Source organism: Hyperoodon ampullatus (genome assembly GCF_949752795.1).
Source record: "Hyperoodon ampullatus genome assembly, chromosome: 5".
NCBI classification, from domain to species: domain Eukaryota; kingdom Metazoa; phylum Chordata; class Mammalia; order Artiodactyla; family Ziphiidae; genus Hyperoodon; species Hyperoodon ampullatus.
This window is the reverse complement of record NC_136918.1, coordinates 145,112,828-145,132,762: the sequence shown is the minus strand read 5'-3', so window position 1 is coordinate 145,132,762 and position 19,935 is coordinate 145,112,828.

Sequence of the window (19,935 nt, the reverse complement as noted above, 5' to 3'; positions counted from 1 at the left end):
ACCCCCATGTACTCACTGCTAAATGCAACCCCGGCACTGCAGCTGGTCCTTTGTCTGGCAGGTGTTTTAAACATCCTGGAGTGTGTGACCCACAGGACCTTTGCTTTGGCCCTCCTGACAGGGCACTGTCTGGACTGGTGGGGTGTGGGGACCAGCTGCCTCTGCCCTGGCTCTGATGGCACCTTTAGGCTCTGGGGCTGCATAGTCAGGTCACTCCGGAGTCTTTAAGCTAAAAATACGCTTGCTGAAGTTATGACAAAGGCAACCGTGCTCTGCACATTTGCTAAAAGCCCTCCTGCCAATACATGGATCCAGGCAGCAAAATAGCTGCTCGAAGCGTCTTCCCTCTTGTGGCACTGAAACGAGCAAGGTCATGCGGCGTCTTGCAAACCAGGCCAGAGTCCTGCCCACATGGCTCCAGGTGCCGTAGAAGACCAACGGCCATCCCACTGCCTCCTCCCCTCATCCCCCAAAGGGGCTGGAGGCTGGGTGGGTACAGCTGGAGGATGTCAGTGGCCTGGCACAACTCCCAGCAGGGGATGACCTCTGGTCTTGGCTTGTGCCTTCAGTCTGCCCACTGCCTGAGCTGTCCTCTCAGTTCTGAGTGTTTGTCCCTGCATCCCTGTCCCATTCTCCATTTGTTCTCCACTAGTGGCCACCCAGAATCAAGGTGACAGCTGAGTCCAATAATGTCCTCTGGCCAGTGGGGTAGAAGTAGAAGTGGTAGATAGGCCTCTCAAGTAACGTCCAAGCAGAGAGCAGGCATACCTCCTTCTCATTTACTTTCTCCACTTGGCTGGAATACAAACATGATGGCCAGCACTTGGGCAGCCATCTTGGACTATGAGTTAACAACCAAGTGTTGAGGATGACTGTGCAGCAGGATCAACTGAGAATGGAGCCCCAATCCCAGCCCTGGGATACCTACATCTACATGAGAAAATGAAAATTCTAACCATTTAAGCTGCCTTTTACTTCTTTCCTTGTCTTCCCTATGAACCTTTCCTAGGACTTATATGGTGTTGACTAGAATGGTGACAGTGGTCACCTCTGCCTTGTTCCTGGTCTTAAAGGGAACGCCTTCAAGAGTGTTTCAATTTTTTTTAGATTAGAATCCTTTCATTCTTAAATGTTGGTAAAACTTGCCAGCTAAAACTATCTAGGCCTGCTTTGCTTTGAAAGATTTTATCCACTGGTTCAATTTTACTAATGTTTATAGGACTATTCAGGTCATTTATTTCTTCTTGGCTTGCTTTTATTAAGTTATATTTTTCCAGAATTCTATCCACTTCATCCAAGAGGATAGAGTTATTCGTAACAACCCCCGTGTAATTGGTGGAGCGTCTGTGGTTATGTCTTCTGTCCTCATCCCTAACACTAGTCATTTGCGCCTCCTTCTTCGTGGTCAGGATGGCCGGGGGTTTGTCCATCTGACCAGCCATCTTCAAAGAATCGACTTTTGGCGTTGTTGACGCCTCACCGCATGTTTGTCCTAACCTTGATATTTGTCTCCCTTTCCCTAGGTTTCTTGTTCTCTCCTCTCTTGCTCTGCGGCTCCTTCCCCTTAAAAGTCAAGAAGCTGTGTGCTCTGCATCCGGCATCTCATCAGTCGTGTAACTTGCCTGCCTGAGCTCCCACAGCCTGAAGTCAGCCCACACTGCTCTTCGTGCTCTTGTCCTGTTTTATTTTATCTAGGTGGGTAGACAACATGTGGTGTCTTAGATCATCTACTTACTACCTTTAACTGTACACGTTTGCCCCTTTCTTTGCTCTTAATCATGTACTCTTCACGTTTTCCATGGTTTTGTGTCTGCTGAATTAGAGATAATTCCTTCAGCTCTATCTTCCATTTCACTAGTTCTTTCTTTAACCTCATTTAACTGCAGTTAAATCAATCCCTTGACGACTGAACCTTTATTTTTAATTTTATTTATTTCTTAAGCCACTGAGTTTTATCTCCATTTATTATACTTTTCATTTCTAGAAATTCTATTTGGTCACTTTCAATTTAGCTTGATACATTTTTGATGGTCACATGCCCTTTATTCATATGTTAAGTTCCCTTTTATTGACCTAAGCACACCTAACTTACTGGGTATTCTGCCCTGACAACCCCACAGTCGGAGTATTTGTGAGTCCTGTTTTGCTGCCTGTGGTTTTTTGGCTCACTTGTGGTGCCTTCTGGCCAGTGTGCTTTGTGATTTTTTACTCTGATTTCCTGTGTCTTGGAGTTTTACCTGTGGGAGCTCCTTGAGGTCAGGTTGAGCTTGGGTTCTCCCAGAGGCACTGCCAGACTGAAACCACTTCAGCTGAAATTCTGGGCCTTGGGCCCCTCAGGTGGTGTGAATTCGGTATGCCAACCTCCTGAGGGTCCGCTAGCAGTCACAAATCCCAAGGGAGAGGTTTCCTCCTCCTCTAAATGCCAAAATTAGGGGCTGGCAGTCCCCTGGGTGGTGGGGTTGAGGAGTTATCCTGGTTCATCCTTGTGAGGAGAGGGTGGGCCCTCGTGTGGGTAGGCGTTCCCCACTAGACTGCATCGGTCCGGCCGGCCCTGAGCCCCCTCCATCTGGGCCTCCCCTGGGCTCCCACACACGCTCCAGCTCCAGCGTCTGTGTATTCGCTCCTCACCTGCCAGCTCCCTCGAGTGTCTGAGGAATACTGCTCATGGTTTATTCAGCACTTTTGCTTCCAGTGGGAGTGACAGGCAGGGAACCAAGTCCCTGGATCTGCCAGAACTAGAAGTCCTCTGTGTGTGTGTGTAAGATCCTGGTGCTGAGGGCTCCCCTGCCTGGACCTGGGGTGTGGGTGCAGGAAGGCAGGGGACGGCCCTGGCTGCCCGCAAGTGACCTCTGCACCAATGCCCAGGGTGGGGCTGGGGGAGAAACAGTGTTTCTCTCCTCTGGGAGAAACACTGTTACCTCTGTTACTGCGAGAAACACTGTTACCTCTGTTACTGCTGCATGGGTCACATGGCGCGTGCGTGGCACAAAGCTAGCTTTGCTCTAAAAGATGTACGAACTGTAGCCGTGTCTCTACTTTTGCTGTGCGGAAAGGTTCTTGCCACTGTGACACTTCACAGCACTGGGGTGGCCTGGATCTGGGTCCCTGCACGCCCGCTGCTAGGATCCCACATGGCCAGGACAGATGCTCATCCGGTCCTGGCCACTCTGTTCCCAAGACAGTCCAGTGAGTAATGAAACGGCCTCGTGTCATCAGCAAGGACACCGAGACCAAGGGGCCGGCCGTACTGGGCTGAGGCGGGGCGAGGCCATCGTTAGCTGAGCAGTCAGTGGGTGAGCAGGGGGTCTAGTGATCCAGGGAGGGGCCTCCCTACCTGAGAGGGGTGTGAAAAGTGCAGGCACAAAATGCAGAGGAGGGCAGCCAGCACAGAAGGACACGCCGCTAGCTGTTTACAGGGCACCTTCACACGCGTTGTTGGCTCATCCTTCATCACTTTCTGCAACGACGATTCACATCCTGCTCCCGTTGCAGTCTCCCCATGGCCCCACTCTCCCAGGGTCGTGTCCCCCAGGTAGGCAGTCCCTTTTCCTCCTGTGCCCTCAGGGGCAATGCTCCTTGGCCGGGTCTGGACCCAAAGAGGTGACATGAGTCTGGGCCATCCTGGAGTTGGGCTGCCTGCCAGGTCCAGTCCACATTCTCGGTGTCCTATGTGTCCCGGGTCACTGTGTCCAGGGTGGTGCAGGCTGTTGGCCATGGCTTTGTAATTTTCAGGCACTTTTCTGCTGCCCCCAGTGGAGTTGGCTGGGTTCAGGTGGGAGCAGGAGATCCCTGGGCTGGCTGGCCTGGGGAGGGGTGCAGGGAGTGGGGCTTCTGGGGCTCCCCTGGTACTGACCTCCCAATGTCCCCTTGGCCCTTCTCCTGTGTCGGCGGGAAATCCATCCCATCCCTGTCCCAGCGCTACCACTTGACCTTGGTGCTCCAGGGGCATTAGACAGGCTCCTCGGGACCTGGGCCAAGGGTCCTCACCTTCCCCTCAGCCCGCTCCTCAGCCAAGCCTGACCATGGCCGGAGGGTTCCCAGACACTGCTGCCCAGAGCCTCCCTCTCCTGCCTTTGGCCTGGCCCAGGGTCCAGGTCCAGGGTCCAGGTCCAGGGCCCACCACCTGGCCAGGGCTCAGCTCTGCCCCTCCTGGGTGTCACCTGCCCTCCCAGGGCTGGGAGCAGCAGCAGCCCCTCACAGTGGGCTGTGTGAGGACAAGGATCTCTGCACACTGGGCAGGGTCAGCACGGAGCAGGACCATCCCTTGGTGTGGGCACCCAGCAAGGGTGGTGGGTACATCCATGCCCCTCCTGTGAGTCCCTCAGTCACCCCAGTCTCTCCTTAGGTGGTTCTCTTGGGCTGAACCCGCCTCCTCCGCTCCAGGGATGGGCAGGGTCTCAGCTAGCTGATCAGTGCACTCCACCCCTGGTCCCACCATCATGATTGGCTCAGGATGAACATGTGATTCAATCCTGGCCAATGAGCATCAGACTTTAGCTGGAACTAGGAGGAAAGAGGCACTGTTGGCTGTGCCCACCTGAAAGACACGACCCAGGGGCTGGCCAAGGCCATGGACAGTGGGACCAACAGGGAGTCACCAGAGCCAAGGGGAGAAGCAGATGACCCCTCCCCAAGCTGAAGGCACAGTTATCCCTGGGGAGAATAGCCCCCGCATGGGTCTAGCTAGTTAGAGCAGGGCCAGCCTCAGGCGTGAGCATCTGGGGATCTCGTGCTCCTGCCGTGACGGGTCTGAGCGGTGGTGTGGAGACAACACCTCTGGATTTGGGGCACACACCAAACATCGGCTAGTGCAGGTGCAAACAGCATGTAAACTCAGAGCATTCGGCAACCCGCAACTGTTCTCTGGCAGGAGCAGGTGCCAGTTTTTTTCAAACCACATAACTAATGCATATTTATTATGGGAAAGTGAGAAAACAGATAGGCAAAAACAACATGATCTATGCCACCCACCATTCCAAAGTAACAGCAGTTGGAATGGTAGCTGCTTTCCCCTTTCCTAGACATTCTCCAGTGCAGAAATTACACCTGTCAGCGTCTGCATATAAAGTGGGCGCCACTCTACACACTGCTTCATAATCCCACCTTCTGCACCTCGTGTATCATGAGTATTTTTCTATGACAACAAATAGATAATGCAGTCATTTTCTTTAATGGTTACGTGGTATTTCACTGTGGAAATCAATGATACTTTCAGTAAACTGTCCGTTGTTACTAGCCATTTAAGTGTGCTGCTTTTCTTTGTCTTTGCTTTAAACATCTTGTGCATACTTGGGGCTCTTTGCACACCTATCCAATTAGTTTCTTAGAGTAAACGACAGAGTGGAATTGCGCTGTGTGTGTTTAACGATCACGTGAATGTGGCCCAAAATACGTCTTGAAGGGTGTGGGGATGACAGGTCCCAGGCTCTTATGTTCTGGTTCTGCTTTATCACCCTCTGGAGACTGCACGTCTCCCATTAGAATCTGTAATTCTAGATTCCTAAACATTTTCACATAGTTACTGGCTGTTTGTGTTTCCCTTTTGGTGGCCCTTTTTCCCCACTTTTAATTGGGGGAATAGCTTGGTTTGATTCACTCAGGACTAGATCCCAGAGTCCGGGAGTTGCCTCTAAGCAGCTTATCTGGGAGGTGGTCCCACCTAGGGAGGCGGAAGGGAGCGGGAAAGAGAATGCAGTCAGTGAAGGGGTCCTATAAGCCACTTGCCGCTGTCCCATTGGGCTGGCGCCCCCTCCCAAGGGTAAGAAAGCTGAGTGATTGACCGCTGGCCCCGTCAGGCATTGTCGAGGCTGCTGGTGGAGTGGGTGCGGGGGCTCAATTCCCCAGGACTCCAGGCCAGCACCGTGCAGACCCTGAGAAGAGGTACGGGGGATGCGGTTGGCAAGTGGGCGGGGCCAGGCACCCGCCACGCACCTGCCTTTCTCTTGGCCTCTGCGTATTTCAAAGCGCTGACGACATCATCACATACTGTGCCATAAAGGCTGAAATTCCTGTCTCCTCCAAAGCCATTTGCCTTTCCATTTTGTTCCTGGGATATTTTCAGTCATGCAAAAAAGTTCAGTCCTTAATTTAATTCTGAATCCTTAGAGTTTCTGCCTTTATGATAAGCTTAGAGAGTATGTCTTCACTGAGAGAACACAAACATTGTGCTCACTTATTCCTCATATTTTAATCACTTTGTTTTAAAAATAAGGGTTTTATCCATCTGGAACTTGATTGCTTTGAGTCTTCACTGGTATTTTGGTGAGAAGTCGGGAAGGGATGCCTGGAGGGCTGTGAGTCAGGGGACATTTTGGACCCGGAACGGCCCAATTTTGAGTTTGTATCTGTATCAGAAAATGGCATAAATCTAGATAAAGATCAGCGAAATAAGCGAAGTCCCTTTTGCAAATAATAGTAGCAAACATTCACACTGCAACTCGCTTCCTGACGCGGTCCCTCCCCTACTGGCCACCCGCGTGGACATGGGCAGGGGGAGTTCTCCAGGGTCAGGGGAGGGTCGGGGCCCAGCTCTGCCACCTGCCCAGCCGGCCGCGGTGAGGAAGGACACGGGTACGGCTGGCGCTGCCCACGAGGTTCCGGCCCTTCTGAGGCAAGACCGGGGCGATGCCCGCAGAGGGGCCCGAAGCTGTCCCCGCCCGGAGCTGCTCTGCAGACAGTGCGGGGCTGTGCTCCCTCCTTCCACTCGGGCTTGGAGACTTTTCCTCTAAGAGGCAGAAAGTCAGTCTGTGAGGCTCTGTGGGCCCTGCGGCCTCTTGAAGCTTCTCAACTGCACGATTGCAGCCCAGACCGCACAGAAACGATATGCAAATGAACACGCGCTGTGTGTAAACTGCGGACGCCGACATTTGAATTCCACTTAATCTACACGGGATGCTGTCCTGAGTCAGCATCTGTGGGGCCTCCCATCCTGTCTCATGTGGAGCCTCATCCCTGCCTTTCCTCCGCTCCTTTCCAGGGACAGAGATCCCCTGAACCGGGGACCCGGGACCATCTGGAAAGGCACAACAGCAGGAGGGCTGCCGTGCTCCAGAGGCGTGGAGAGACCCCTGGGGGCCTGTCCCGTCTCCCCCTCCGCTCTCCTGTCTCCTTCCACCTTCAGGGGGAGGCTTCAGTGCCCACAGGCCGACCTCGGGGTGGACGCCATGCAGAGCCGTGTCCCCTCAGCACACAGATGCGGATGTCACAGGGGCTCAAACCCCTGTGTGGATTCTGGACATCCTCCTCGGCGTGCTGCTTCCGGAACCCAGCCTCTCCCCTCTCTCCAGAGTTCAGATGACAAACTGCCAGCTCTGCCCCGTGACAGTCACACCTGCGTATGAGAAACACTGCAAGTGTTTGCCCTGCTGGACGCAGCAGAAGCCACGGACTTCTGCCGCTTTCTGTTTTGATGAAGTGGGCTTAGCTGCATGCACTTTCCCCTGCGGCTCATCCCAGTTGCTGGGGGTCAGAAGATAGGTCTCAGGGGGCCCCAAGGGCATCTGGCCTTTCTGTGCACAGGTGAGAACAGATTTTCCCACAGGAGAGGGTGGAAGCAGAGGCCTGAGTCCAGGGGGTTCTGCACAGACATGGGGGCACCAGCACAGGCCGGAAGACCCCATCACTCATTACTCCAGTTTGTCTATTTTTGCTTTTATTGCCTGTGCCTTTGGTGTCAGACCCAAGAAATCATTGCCAAGTTCAATCTCATGGAGCTTTTGTCCTATGTTTTCTTCTAAGAGTTTTATTGTTTTAGGTCTTACATTTAGGTCTTTGGTCCATTTTGAGTCTATTCTTTATATGGTGCTAGGGGAGGGTCCAACTTCATTCTTTCACATGTGGAGGTCCAGTTTTTTCAGCGCCATTTGTTGAAAAGACTGTCTTCCCTGCTGAACGGTCTTAGTGCCCTTGTCAAAACCATTTGGCCACACGTGTTAGGGTTTATCTCTGGGCTCCCAGTCTGGTCAGTTGGTCTACGTGTCTGTCCTTGGCCGGCACCCCACTGTTTTGGCCCCTGCGGCTTTGTAGTAAGTTTTGAGATCAGTAACAGTGAGTCCTCCATGAGACTTCTAAGTTTGCCCCCCAAAATCTGCACCCACGTGGCACACAGCAAGGCTGCGCAGACCCAGCGTGTGGGCCTGGTCCGCAGGGTGCTCGGCCATTCAGGCCGGTCCCCGAGTCTGACCTCTCACCACGGGAGCCACGTTGCACCACAGCGGCCGCCCACACGACCCCTCACATAGTGTCATCCACCCGTCCCTCCTCCCGGGACACGGCGGTGTGTCCGGTGCCCAGCCGGCCCCTCACTGCTCCCTTTGCATGCACGTGTGCCTGTGAGCCATCTGTCTGTGTGGGGTGGGCATCTGGGCGGATGTCACAGCCCGCCGGCGTCTCCTCTTGTCATCTGTCCCAACTGCATGAGCCGCTCCGGCCAGTGCTTTGGCCCCTGGACACTTCCTCTCCGGAAGTGCTTTCCATGGCTCTTCACTCACTTGTCCATCAGGTATTTGTCGCTTACCAGGCACCTTCCAGGTGCCAGGATGGAGCAGGGAGCCCAACTGCCAGATACAGGGGACGAGCAGCAGACAGGTCACTGGGGGAAAGTATTCGGAGAAAGCTGGAGCGGCTGGGAGGACAGGTGGTGCTGGTGGGGGTGGGGTGTATGTTATACGGGGGGCAGGGAGGAACCCCCCTTAAGTTACATTTGGGCAGACAGCTGAAGGAAGACCGGGCTGCCGGGCTATGACCAGGTGCTGGAGGGGTGCGGTGGGGTGGACGTGTGAGGTCAGAGGGGTGGCCAGAGCCGTGGGGCTGGGTTCTCTGGGGACGTGGGAGCCCCAGGAACGGGCCCTCCGGCTGTTGTATCCAGGATGGGGGTGGGGGCCAGGGCAGAGCAGGGAGCGGCTTGGCCTTGGACGGGCGCCGGGGGCAGGGTTCCGATGTGTTTCTGAAGGGAGAGCCAGGGTCTGATTGATCTGTTGTCAGGCTGTTTCCAAGGCCCTGCCGGCGCCGCCGTGGGCAGCATCCTGGTCCACCTCCGGGGCGGCGCCCAGAGGGGAACTCCTCGCATGTGATGTGCAGCTCAGTGCATCCTTGTCTCCCCAAGGCCCGTCCCCTTGCTGTGGCCTGCTGTGCTGGCCAGGCTGGGCCAAGTGTCCAGTGTGCTCTCGAGGCAGACCTTGGTTCTGGCCGTCCTGTGCTACCTCCCTAACCTCCATCCCCGGATACTCAGGAGGGAGGTTTCCGGGCAGCACTGCCCGCATCCGGCCACGCCAACCCGCTGCCCCCGACCCGCACAGTCCCCGGGAGACCGGGAATTACACTTGAGAAGCCCCGCCCCACAGTGCCGCCCTCCTGACGCTAAGAACCACCATCGTGGTGGACCGGGGCCCTGGTGACTGACGCAGGCGAGGCCCCCCCGGAGGAACGGGTGCCGCCCTGTGGGCTCTCGTGAAGCCGCTCCCCTTACCCGCCCCCCAGGAGCGCACAGGCGAGGTCCCAGCCGCTCCTGACGGCCAGCGTCCTTTGCCAGGTCCCAAGGCTGACCCCTCCGTCCCAGTGCAGCGCCAGAGCCCCAGTGACGGTGGTCAGCAGAATAGTGGTTCCAGGGACACCACGTCTGAAGCCCTGGAGCCAATGACCCTGTTAGCCTACGTGGCGAGGGTTGTCATCGCTGAACTTGGAGGGCGGATTCTCCTGGCTGAGGGGGGCGCCCAACGCAACCGCCGGGGTCCTTGACACGGAGGAGGGAGGAAGGAGAGAGGGACAGATGGGGGCATGAGGTGGCCTGGCCCCCAGGTGGCCTGGAGACGGAGGAGGGGCCACAAGTCCGGGAACGCTCAGCCTCTAGGGGCAGGAAAAGGCAGGACGTGGTTCTGGCCTGGAGCCGCCCACACCGCCTGGATGCCCGGTGTGGTTTGCTCGTTACGGCGGCAATAGGTAACCAGAGGGTCAGGTCTGTGCTCCCCTGTGGGGAGTCCGGGGCTCCCTTCTCCCTCTGCCGGGGCCACTCTCCGCACCTCCCCGTGTCCTCCCCCTCCTGCCTGGAGCCGTGGCCCAGGGCAAAAGCCGGCTGCCCCAGCACCGGGCCTGCAGTCCCTAGGTTTTCGGTCAGTGACCCACAGACAGGGCCGCAGGAATGACCTGCTCTGAAGACAGGGACTGGTGGGGACAGTGGCATCTTAAGCCGTGGGTGTCCCTCCCCCAGCAACCAGCAGGCTTCAGGAAAGGCTACACCCAGCAGGACCCACTGAAAACCCTCGGTGGCCTCACACACTACGCCGCCGTGTCCCTCCCACAGGGAGCCCGGCCCCAGACCTGACGGCGGACTTCCAAGACCCTCCGTGCCCCGCCAGCTCCACAGCCGCACACAGGCGTTGCAGGCCCAGTGTCCATGGCCTGGCTGGCCTGGTAGTCACCACCGGCTGTGTAGATGTGAGGCTGGAAGCTGGGGTCCCTGCCTGGAGGCCCCACAGGGAGCGCCTGCCGCTGATGCCCTGGGCTCGTCCTGTAGAGCAGGACACAGGCCCGCCCAGGGAAGCGGCCGAACTGCTCACCGCTGGGGCTAAGACTGGTTTGCTGCGTCTTCTCGCCCGAGCACGTGCGGGGCCTGCTTGTTCCTACGTCGTCCTGGGACCTCAGACCACTGGCCACACGGGCACCTCAGGACACAGGCGGCCACTGGCCGCTACTCCACACCGGCGCCCGGAAGCCTCGGTCTTCCTCTGTGGGGTGGGGGCCTCGTGGGAACGGGTTACCACCGCAGCCCGTCTGTCCACGGCACGGTGGCTGGAATGGGCGGCCCGGGGGCGGCGTGGGAACCGAGCCCCTGTGTGTCCGGCCCACAAAAACAGCGCGATGACCACGGCCTCTCCAGAGTCCCAGCCGCGACAAAGCTGGCGTGTGGGAGCCGGAGCCGGGTCACTTCCCAGCGCCGCCCGCCAGGATGCCAGGGGCCCAGGGGCCCGAAGAATGTCTGGGAATGTTGGACGACAGGCGGGGGTGAGAGTGTGCCTCCAGCGGGGTGCGGCCAGCCTCAAGGAAAACAGTGCGACAGATAAGGCTGCGCTCCCTTCCGGGCCGGCTGCTGACTTTGGCACCAGCGGTACCCACACGGGGACCCGGCGCCAGGGGACAGGAGGGGACGGCAGGGGACGGGAGGGGATGGGCTGGGGGGCTTGAACTTTCCACATCCAGATCCGGCTTCCAGGGAGGACGTGGGGCCGGTGGGGCCGGAGCAACTCCACGCCCCTCTGCCCCCGGCATCCTGTCACTGGTGCTTATCTGGCAATAAAGGGTTTCTGAAGGGTGTCGGGCTGAGCAGTGACCGAAGGACAGGGCCCGGAGGCTCGTCTGGACCCGGGGACCCTCGGCGGGTTTGCGCTGAGCGTGAGCTCGACTGCCTTGGCTTTTCCTTTTGTTTCATCTTTTTCTTGCTGAGCCGCACCTGCGCCAGGGGTGAAGGTCGAGCGACGCTAACAGAAAGCCCAGCCGGCCGGCCGGCCCAGCCAGGCTGCAGCCACGGCCCTTCCAGGCCATCAACACCACCCCGGTGGCCCTCGGCCCCGGCCTGTCCCCCCGGCGGTCAGCCCGGCACGGGGCCGTGTGAGGGGCCCTCAGCCCAACACCCCGGCTGTTTTCCTTCTTTTCTGTGCACTACCTCCCCACCATGGGAAGAGCTGCCCAGGTTAACTTTCCCACGGCTGTCTTTGTACCATCTCCCCATCTCTCCCCACGCCTGGCCAGAGGCTCTGGGACCATCGCAGTTTGCTACGGCGCCACATTCCCTCGGTCGCATTCCCTCCACCTCTCCCTGGGACCCCTCGGCCTTCCCCTGGCTGGATCCCCGTCCCTAATCCAGGTCTTTCTCGTGGTTCACGCGTGGGCTGTAGGGAACATCCTTCGAGGTTTCACCTGGATCACAGGTGCGCTGACTGCGGAGGGCGGGCCCGTCCCACCACGCAAAGGAAGGCCGAGCGTCCCCCACCCAGCCATGCAGAGGCCACCACATGCGGTCCCTGCTGACCTGAGCCCCCGCAGGTGGTCAGGACGGAGCAACTCAGGCCCCGTGTGAACAGCTGGGCCGCGAAAACAGCCGTCCAGGCAGTGCTGAGAAGGGGGCGGAAGCAGGCCCCAGGCCACAGCCTGGACAGCCTGGCCGGACGGTGGAGGAGGGGCCGTGTCCAGTCGATCTGGGTCCCCCAACATTCCCCCTTCCTTTCCCCGGTGGGCACACGCCGGGCGGGACAGAGGAGCCGGGGGAGACGGGAGGCGCCAGGTACCCACAGAGGGCAGGGAGGCCCAAGGCCGCCCAGGTTGGAGCAACCATGACCTTGTCTGCAGAGCCTGGGATTTCTGTGGGTTCATTGCTTTCACTCACTTACGGGGGCTGGGATGAGGGAGCAGCAACCAAAAGGAGGAAAAAGAGTTGGACCAAGACCTGGCCTGGGGTGTCCGTCTCTCAGCACCCGCCCTGAAGCCCTGCCCAGGCCAGCAGCCCAGAAGGGAGGGGGTCACATGCTGGGAGGAGGGGCCCACATCCCACTCCCCAGGCTGCCACCAGAGGACGCTCAGGACAGCAAACCGTAGGGAGCGGAAGGCAGGGGTGCCAGGAGTGGGGCCTCACAGCAGCATCGCTCTGGGCTAGGGCTCCCGCCACCCCCGCCCCCCGCCTCGATCTGGGGAAGATCATCTGTTCTCCCACCTCAAGGGGCACACGGCCCTCCTGCCTTCCTCCGCGGGGACCCTGCTGCACGGGGCCGAGGAGCCCTCCGCCCGCACCCCCGCCCCCGGCACTGCCACGTGCAACACGCAGGCCTGGTACCACTTTTGCATCTGTCCAGATGCTCTGGTTGCAAACCCAGGTCTGTCCTCTGGTGTGTCTCGCACTCAGACAAGCAGATACACCCATGGCTGATGCAACGGACACATGTAAGGGGACCATGATTTGGGCCCAGCTAAGCCGGGAGTCCAGATGAGTCCCCAGGCCACTGTCCCTCTCACACCTGTTTCTCTCTGCAGAAGCTCTCCCTCCAGGGTGGCCCAGACGTGACCCCCGTGACTAGCAAGCTCCAGCAGCAGAGGGGTCCCTTTCCCTGGGGGTTCTGCTGGCTCAGCGCAGGCCACACGACCATCCCCGACCCAGTCTCTGGCCAGGGTGATGGGTCAAGCCTGCCTCACCCACGTCCGGAGCCGGAAGAGCAGGTAGCTCCACCCAGACCACGTGGTCTGAGAATGGGGCTTCCCGCTGGACGTTAGGCGGATAAAAGGCCTAAGGCCGACTACAGGTGTTCACCGCTGTGTTATCCACAGAGAGAAAACCGGGAAATAACCGAGCGTCTGACCACAGGGCTGGGTTAAACCAACTCAGGTCTACACACTTGGCGGCATGTGGAACAGCCTGTACCTGGTGAGGCTCGTAGTCTCCCAGACAGACGCAATGTGACGTGGAGAAACAGGCTGCCAGGCGATGTAAATAGTGGGGTCCCACACATATCTGAAAGGCCGCACGATGAAGTAAATACCAACGTGGATTTTATCAGAGTGGGTGGGATGCCAGCAAGTTTTATTGCCCTCCTTTTGACAATCTGCCTTTTCTCAAGTTTCTCAAAGGAACACACATTAATTTTGTAATGAAAGGAAAAGCTATTAATAGCATGTCAGAGGGTGTCCCAGCCCCTGCCCCGGCCCTAGCAGGGCCTGTGGGAACAGGGCTCCTTCCTGATGAGGAGCCCGGGTCTGCTCCCAGCGGTAACTTGTGGGCTACGCTGGGTGCCCACGAACAAGTCACCCTCCAAGAGGAAGAGGGGGCGTCTCCAACCAGCCCAAGGGTCCGCACAAAGGCCCTCCTCCCCAGCCATAGGCCCCGGCCGGGCCATCGGTCCCACGTGAGCTGCGGGCAGGTCCCCAACGATGCCCTGCCCGTCGCCCACCAGCTGCTGAGCTGTGTCAGCAGGACCCACCACCCTGACCCTGACGCCTCCAACGGTGAGAGGTCTGGTTGTGTCAGCAGAAACACACGCACCCCCTCCACCCGGGGCCCACAACTCAAGGGGCACGTCACCCCGAAACCTAGCTGGCCGTGGGCTCCCACTCAAAGCCCCTCCCCAAGACCACCTCCCAGGCTCCCTGCTGTACCCCCGCCAGCATTAAGCGATCCTTTTAGAAAAATAAAAACAGGAGTCCAAGCATGGATCTCATGGGATGCTTTGTCTGTTTCTAATGAATAATGCACTTTGAAGCAGACCCACTGCTTTTACGTTTAAGTTTCGAATTCCTCTGGTCAAGCATCCACCAAGCAAATGGACAGAATTAGTTAATTTGACAGAGAACACGTGCTACCTGCTCATTCTGCTTCTGTGCCTTCTGGACGGAGAGATTCTTGGAGGGAGGGGCCTCCCCACGGAGCCGTGGGGCTGGGAACGGGCTGGGGTTGAGGAGGGCTGTCGGGTGAACGAGGCCACGTCTGCGGGCGGGCGATCCCCTGAACATCTGGCCCGCCGGCCTCGAGGAGGCTGGGGCTTTGCTGAGTCTGGAAGACAGGCTGTCTCTGGCCGGCCGGCAAAGAGGAAAAGGGTGGAGGCTTGTAGCTTTGAGCTCCTAGACGAGCACAGCATCACTGTGCTGCAGGGGACGCGACCCCAGGGCTGGGGACCCCCCGCAGGGGGGCTGCGGTCTGCTCCCACGGCTTCGCAGGTGGCGGCTCCCAGCCCCACGCTTCCTTCCCATAGAGTGGGCACAAGAGCAGTTAAATTATCGTGCTGGATCTGCCCCTCCCAGCTAGAACCTTCCGGGGGCCTCTGGTCACATCCAGAGTCCGACCCAAACCTCCCCAGGGGCCCAGGGACCCAACGGCCCGTTCCCTGCTCCTCCGCTCCTCCTCCCCTCCCCCTTGTGCACGCAGCCCCTCAGCCTGGCCTCTGGTGGCCCCACTGCTCCCACGGGGACATCCTCCCCCCCGGACCCCAGTGGTTCCTCGCCGGCCAGGGCTCCGCTCCTGTAGCTCCGGCCGCCATCTCTCCCCCCTCCGCAGTGAGGGGGCTCGGGGGACCAGGGGCGGCGTGGCCCGGCCGAGCGGTGGGGTTGGGGGGGCCCCGTCCTCAGAGGACAATGTGGGGCGTTGGGTGGACTCTGCCTCCCCTCGGCCACCGGAGCCCAGCCACTGCTTCCCCACCTACAGACTGAACATTTTTAAGTCCATTTTAAGACAAGAAAAATTTAAACACAAAGCTTTTTTCTGCCGTTTGGCCTCCAGCGTGCATTGTGCATCTGTGTTAACCAGACCTCCCCAAGCTGAAATACCTGCTCAACCACGAAGATTGACTTTTCTCCTTCTGGCACCAGCCATGTAACTCCTTAGGAGACAGTGTTCCTGTAAGGGGTCACAATGACCCGCCACTCGCCTTGTACGTACAGACATCTTTGGTGAACTTTACGTAAAATGCCAATATATCATTTCCCTTAAAGGTAGTGATTAGAACAGACTGCTCAGATCACCTGGGGAGATACTGGGCCACACTTCATGGAAGTTCTGAGCTTAAATACTTACTCATGACCTTATTAATGTTACTAGCTGTATTACTTGTATTCTATTTTACAAGATTTTTGTTTCTGGCATCACCAAATGTGTGACTGAGCCTCAGGTAAAAATAATGATGACTAGGTGACCTGAAACAATTGACCAAACATATAGTTCTATGAGATCAGTGATTGTAATGGTGTAACTCTAGGCACGGGAAGAAGCAACAAGAGGGAAACGTTTCCTGGACCGTAACAGACTAGTGGGACCAGAGACCCAGAGGCTTTGGGCTACCGTTAACAGGGCCTAGTCCAGTAACAGTGCATTGAGTGGCCTATCAAGGAAGTCCTGGCCTGACCTCAGAACGAGCATTCCTAGCACCGTGGGATAAATTGGTCATGAAATGCCTCCCAAACTTTGGCTGAAATTAAGACCCAAAGGGAGGGGATTATAAAGTAAAGAACGTTGCCCACCCTCCGGTTCTACAAGAATCAAGCCCTCAGCCACTGCAGTCGTTGACCTACAAGGAATTCGGGGTGAAGATCAGGATGAGGCCCTCTGGGCTCTGGGAAAACTGGCAGAACCGGCCCTCAGATGATATCTTCAGGAGAAAATTTTTATGATGCTGGATTCTTGCATCTTCCCATACTTAGAAAGGCACCCAAACCATTAACTGACGTGTCTGTTCCTGGTGACCAGCGGCAGCCTTCTACCGACACGCGTGCTTGGTTGCACGTACCCCTTCCCCCAAATCACACATATGCTGACCCCCCTGCCACCTCCTCGGAACAGATCTCAGAGCTACTGAAAGACGGTTTCCTGGTTGCAGTCCTCAATTTCGCTCTAATACAATTCTCCACTTCTTCCTTAGATTGAATATTGATTAAGGTCTTTCTGGACAGGATGAAGCCGCTGAAAGCACACCCTCCACGAAGGTGGCGTCAGGAGAAACTGACCTTCCAGAGCTTGGTGCCCTGTGCCCCCCGGGCCCCAGGCCTCTCCCATCCTCGTGGTCCATCAGGGAGGCTGCTTCCTGTTGAGTCACACCCTCGGCCAACTTCAGCCCATCCAGCCCATGCCTGAGCCCGGGGGGGATGGTGTTGGGGGGCCCTGGGCTCCAGGTAAGTGTTTGGATGCTGCATCAATGTCCGTGTCAGGGCTGGGGCTGGGATAAAGTGTCCTTCCTGGGAGAGCCCGTGACATGCCCACCCTCGTGATCCCAGGTATGCCACGGGACCCTCCCCCGGCATCCCTGGCACCTGCCACCAGGTCCTCCCCGACAGCTGTGGACACAGAGAGGGGCTGGCCAGGAGGGGCCGGGGCCCAAGGGAGGAGGGAGGGTTTCCAGCTTCACCCTGACTCGGAGGGGATTGCCGAGGACTGCGGCCCCCGTGACAGGAAACGGGTGCCCACCAGCCCACAGGGGACCAGACAACACCCGTAGTACCATCTTCGGGCCTGACAGGCTTCAGACAGCCGGAAACCTGCGTGGCCTCTGGGTTCCTGTGCCTGCACTGTTGTCTGGGTTTAAATAGCCTCTTGGTCAATGGGACCACCATCCTGCAGGGAGCTTTGGCCGAATGTCAGAGCCTGTTCTGCTCACACACCTTGACCCAGAAATTCCATTTTTGGGATCTGCTCTAAGGAAGTGCCGCACCAAGATCCTTCTACACACAAGGGAAGGGGCCTAACGCTTACCCATCTGAGATTCAAGACACTGCTCCCCAGATTCTGCAGACCCAGTGGGGGTGCCATCCCAGCCTTTCTGCGGCGTTCCCCACACCACTGGGGCCACTTCCCAGATGCCAAGCATCAGGGCCTAGGCAGGGCCAAGGTCTCTGACTGGTGCTGGGGACTCCGGAGTTGGAGGGGCAGTGGACAGCAGTGGGTTGCAGCTCGGCCTTGCAGCCCCAGACACACCTGGCTTCTCTGAGTCCAGCACTGGCCTGGCAGTGCCAGGAGGCTGGAGGTGGGGCACCCCTCTGCCGGGGTGGGCACAGCAGACTAGGACACACTATACCATTAAGTCAAACATGTTAGCTGCCAGTGAGATTATCTGTGATTCCTACATCTATGCATTTTCTAGATTTCCTACAATAAACATATTACTTTCTTTTTTTTAATATATAAATTTATTTATTTATTTATTTATTTATTTTTGGCTGTGTTGGGTCTTCATTCCTGTGCACGGGCTTTCTCTAGTTGCGGCGAGTGGGGGCTACTCTTCGTTGCGGTGCATGGGCTTCTCATTGTGGTGGCTTCTCTTGTTGCAGAGCACGGACTGTAGGTGCACAGGCTTCAGTAGTTGTGGCTCGCAGGCCCCAGAGCGCAGCCTCAGTAGTTGTGGCGCACGGGCTCAGTAGTTGTGGCTCGCGGGTTCTAGAGCGCAGGCTCAGTAGTTGTGGTGCATGGGCTCAATTGCTCCACGGCATGTGGGAGCTTCCCGGACCAGGGCTCGAACCCGTGTCCCTTGCACTGGCAGGCAGATTCCCAACCACTGCGCCACCAGGGAAGTTCCTTACTTTCTTTTTTTAAAATTTTTATTGGAGAATAGTTGATTTACAATGTTGTGTTACTTTCTGCTGTACAGCAAAGTGATTCAGTTATACATATACATATATCCACTCTTTTTTAGTTTCTTTTCCATATAGGTCATTACAGAGTACTAAGTAGAGTACCCTGTGCTCTACAGTAGGTCCAAAGTATTACTTTCCAATAAAAGGAAAAAAGATGGAAAACTTCCACTTCCAGCCAAGATGGAATGAGAGGGATTGGATTACTTTCCTACCTGAAACCACCAAAACACAGACAAAATATATGACACCAGGGTTTTCAAGGCACTGGACATCAGGCCACAAAGAGCAGCGAAGCCAGAGAGATGGGAACAGAGGAGGTGAGCCCGATGGGAATCCTGGCCAGCTGCCTGCACCGAGCTTCCAGGCCACAGTGCAGGGGTGACCCAGCAGAGCCTGGTGGGCATCCTGAATGGAGGATCTTAAGAATTCAGGGAGACCAAGGCAGTGACAGTTTGCAGCCAGGTACCAGAGAGGAGAGAGCTGCATACAGAGAGCCCAGGGAGATGCAGAGTCCCGTGAGCACACAGCAGAGCACAGATTTGCAAAGTGAATTTGTGCTTAGAAACCTTCCCACAGAGAAAAGTCCGGGCCTAGATGGTGGCCCGGAGGATTCTCTCCAATAGTTAAGGCAGAATTCATAGCAATTCTACACAAACCCTTTCAAAAAATTGAAAAGAAAAGAATTATTCCCAAGTCATTCTATGAAGCCAGCAGTATCCTGACACAAAAATCAGACAAGAAGTTGCCAGAAAAAAATGCAGAAAATATCTCTCACACACATAGATGAAAAATTCTAAACAAGTCTACTCAATTGAATCCAACAATATATAAAAAATGTAATGCATCACAGTTTAGCCCAAGAGTTCAGGGTTGATTTAACATTCAAAATTTAATCAATTCGATTCACCATACCAAAAAACTAAAGGAAAAACAATTATGATTATCTCAGTAGACACAGAAAAAACACTTGACAAAATCCAACATCCATTCTGATAAAAACTCTCAGCAAACCAGAAATAGCCAGGAACTTCCTCTACTTGATAAAGAGCATTTACAAAAAAATCTACAGCTGACATCATACTTACGGGTGAGACTGGATGCTTTTCCCCCCAGATCAGGACCAGGGGGGAGGTCTGCTCTCACACTCCTTCCCAGCCAGGGCAAGAAAAAAGAAACGGAAGGCTGAGGTCACTCCTGGAAAGGAAGAAGTGAAACTGTCTTTTTTTGGCAGATGACGAGCTCATCTATGCAGAAAACCTAGTGGAATCTACAAAAAAGTGACTGGAGCTGAGGGAGTCCACCAGGTCACAGGATCAAGGTCAACATGTATTTCTATAGTGAACAGTGAACAATCAAAAACTGAAACGAAAAGAATGACCCCATTTATAGTCAAGTGAATATAAAATATTTAAGGATAAATCTGACAAAAGGTGTGAAAGACATGTACAAAAAAAACAACAAGACGTTGCCGAGAAAAATTGCAGAGGACCTAAAGAAATGGGAAGTTATTCTGCGTCACAGTTGGAAGACCTGAAGTTCTTAAGATATCAACCCCCAAATGGATCTATAGATTCAACAGACTCCTAACCACCATCCCAGAAGACTCTTTTTTTTTTAAATTAGAAGTTGACAAACGTAGTCTAAAATCCATAAGGAAATGCAAAGAACCTATAATAGCCAGAATAATTTTGAAAGAGAAGAATGAAGTTGGAAGACTTCTACCACCTGACTTCAAGACTTTATAAAGGTGGCAGCCAAGATAAGATGCTTATATAAAGTCCAGACATAGATCCACACCCATATGAACGAGTGATTTTTGACAAAAAATGCAAAGGCAGTTCAGTC